The following is a 3,738-nucleotide window of genomic DNA, read 5'->3' on the forward strand; positions in this document are numbered from 1 at the left end:
TTTCGGTGTAGCTACAGGGAACTGGGCTCTGGCAGAAAGTGCTTGGAATCAGGAAACCTGGATGCCAGTCCCAGCAATTCTATAGACAAGCTGTTAGCCTTGGGAATGTCACTTCACCCCTCTGATCGTTAGCTGCTTCCTCTGAAAAAAGGAGTCAAAGGCCACTTCCCAGGGTTGCTGTGTCCTAGCACAGCAGGGATAGAGGTGAGTGTGCGGTAGAGTGTCAAGGCAGCAGTGTGCCCAAGCTGCCAGGTGGCTGATGGGAAGAGAGGTGGGAGAGGGTGGGGGCAGGCCCCTGGGCATTGGCACGAAGGCCCCTGGACTCGTTCTAGCTCTTCCATTTGTTGGGTGTGTGACTTTGGGCAAGTACATCTCTCGGAACCTGGATTTCCTCATCTGTGAAACGGGGATATTAATATCTACTTCATAAGCTTGTTGCGCAGAATAAACACATGAATGCCTACGACTAACTTCTGCTTCTAAAAGAACCGCAAAGTCCTTCTGCTGCCTCCTCCCCACCCCGCCCTTTATTTAAAAAGTAGCCTCAGCAGAATGGTGCAGCCACTGTGGAAAAGAGTTTGGCAGTGAATTCTAAAGTTAAATGCACACACGACCAAGCAATACCACTCCTAGGTACTTATGTAAGACACAAGGAAACTTATGTTTCTAAAAAGACTTGTATTCAAATATTCATAGTAGCCTTTTAAAAATAATTGTCAAAAAGGTAAGCATCTCAGATTCCCATCAGCTGATGAATGGCTAAACGGGGATAGGTCCACACAATGGAATACTACTCAGCAATAAAAAGGAGGAACCGCTGAAACGTGCTACGACAGGAATGAATCTCAAAAATGTTATGCTAAGCAGAATACATAATATACAAGATGTTATATACTGTATGATTCCACGTATATTACATTTGGGGAAAGGCAAAACTATACTGACAGAAAGCAGATTTGTGGGGCCAGAGGTATGGGAAGGGGATTGACTGCCAAGGGACAAAGAAGGGAGTTTGGGGGGTGATGGAAACATTCTGTACTTTGATTGTGATGGTGATTACGTGGCTGTACACCAATGCCCCAAACTTATTAAGCTCTAAACATAAAATAGGTGCATTTCATTGTAGAGAAATTATACTTCAGTAAAGTTGAGGTTTAAAGGGCGGGAGGAAGTAGCCTCAGGGAAGGTTCCTGAGGCTGCCCACAATTGTTCCTATGTTTCTGTTCGTTTGTTTGGTTTGGTTGGTTGGTTGTTTATAAGGGGCCCAGGGCCTTGAAGTGTAGAGGGTGGGGATGCTTGCCCTACACATACCAAGGGTGTGCTGTAAGGCAAAACCTTGGGTGGGGCTAGGGAATGGCCACCACCAGGAGAAGATGGTGGCCCAGCCCCGTGGGGGTGGGATGAGGAGTGCTTACCTGGGTGGAGCATGACACTTGTGGGCCCCAGGGACAAGAAGTTTCCCCCTCCTTCTCTCTGGGAATTGCCAATGACCTGTGGCGCACACGGAGGGACTCCAGGATACTGTGGGCGTCCACCTGGACCCTGTGTTTATCTGTAGACCAGGGTGCTGCTGCTGCCGTTTCCCTTCCAGTTCCCTGCGAAACTCAGTGTTGAGTCAGGGCCTCCTCGGAGGGGCCCCGCTAGTCAGCAGGGTCTATTTTCCCAGGTGCTGGGTGGAAGTCTGAGCCAAGGAATGGGACATGAAAACACACACAGAGAGAAACCCAGATTTCTTTGTCTCAGGGCCTCTTAGACACAGGGACCAGACATGAGGGGATTATTGTTATGACATCACAGTGTTTCCAAGGGCCATCTCCATTTGTCTCCCTCATCATCACTAGGCAAATAGAGGGTGTTCAGGGATGGTTTTGAGGTTTAGTCCACAAGCAGCCTGGTGAGAAAATTGCCCCAGGCCCCAGTCAGATCACACATCAAAACAAAGCCACTGGGAAGAAAGGCCAACTCACAAGATACCCTCCCTCTGCCCCCAATTATGAGTTTTCTTTTAAAATCTCAGTTTCTTACACTAAAATTATTTTGAGGAAGTAAGCCCCATGAGGAACTATTTCATGATACATTCAAGTGTGTTTTATTCAAAACAGATTTTTAAAAAGAGCTTTATCTTTTTATTTAAAGGGGCTGGCCTGATTCATGTTGAGGTAAACGGTGCTATTTTCAAACACTGAGAGATTTGGAGACCCAAGATTGAAACTGAACAAGAATATATGAGAAGGGGAGAGATGAAAGGGGAAAAACATGAATCTCAGCAAATATTTGCTGAGCCTGAATCAAATTTTGTTATTTAAGATTAATTAATCAAAAAGAATAAAATACTTAGGAGTAAACTTAACCAAGGAGGTGAGAGACTTGTACACGGAAAACTACAAAACATTGCTGAAAAAATTAAAGGCAAATAAATGGAAAGACATCTGTGTTCATGGATTCAAAGATTTAATATTATTAAGATATCAGTAGTACCCAAAGCGATATACAGATTTAATGCAATCTCTATCGAAATCCCAATGACATTTTATTTTTGCAGAAGTAGAAAAATCCATCCTAAAATTCATATGGAATTTCAAGGGACCCCCGAATAGCCAAAACAATCTTGAAAAAGTAGAACGAAGTTGGAGGGCTCACAGTTCCTGATTTTAAAGCATACTACAAAGCTACAGTAATCAAAACAGTGTAGTACTGGCATAAAGAGAGACATATAGACCAAGGGATAGAATAGAAAGCCCAGAAACAAATCCTCACATATAGGGTCAAATTATTATTAACAAGGTTGCCAAGACCATTCAGTAGGGAAAGGACAATCTTTTCAACAAATGGTGCAGGGAAAACTGGATATCCACAGGCAAAATAATGAAGTTGAACCCTTCTCTTACACCATACACAAAAATTAACTCAAAATGGATCAAAGGCTTAAATGTTAGAGTTAAAACTATAAAACTCTTAGAAGAAAACAGAGAGAAATTTTGACATGGACTTCTTAGATATGGCACCCAAAGCACAGGCAACAAAAGTAAAAATAGATAAATTAGACTACATCAAAATTGAAAACGTCTGTGCATCAAAGGACACAATCAACAGAGTGAAAAGGTAACCTACGGTATGGGAGAAAGTTTTGCAAATTGCATATCTGGTGAAGGATTAATACCCTGAATGCATAAAGGACTCCTATAACTCAACAAGAAAAAATCAAATAACCCACTTAAAAAATGGGCAAAGGACTTGGATTGACATTTCTCCAAAGAAGATATACAGAAGGCCAAAGGCAAAGGAAAAGATGCTCGACATTGCTAATCATTAGGGAAATGCAAATCAAAACCACAATGGGATACCACATCACACCCATTAGGCTACTATCAAAAACAAACAAGCAAACAAAACCCCAGACAGTAACCAGTGTTGGCGAGGATGTGGAGGAATGGAAACCTTGGGCACCGTCAGTAGGAATGTAAAGTGGTGCAGCCACTATGGAAAAGTGTACGGTGGCTCCTTGAAAAGTTAAACAGAGAATTGCTATATGATGCAGCAATTCCATTCTGGGTATCTACCCAAAAGAATTGAAAGCAGAGTTACAAAGAGATTTTTGTATACCCATGTTCATAGCAACAATATTCACAATAGCCAGAAGGTGGAAGCAACTCAAGTGCCCATCCACGGATGAATGGACAAGCAAAATGTGGGCTACCCACACAATGGAACATTATTCAACCTTAAAAAGGAAAGAAA

This window comes from Pseudorca crassidens, chromosome X (assembly GCF_039906515.1).
Source record: "Pseudorca crassidens isolate mPseCra1 chromosome X, mPseCra1.hap1, whole genome shotgun sequence".
Classification (NCBI taxonomy): Eukaryota; Metazoa; Chordata; class Mammalia; order Artiodactyla; family Delphinidae; genus Pseudorca; species Pseudorca crassidens.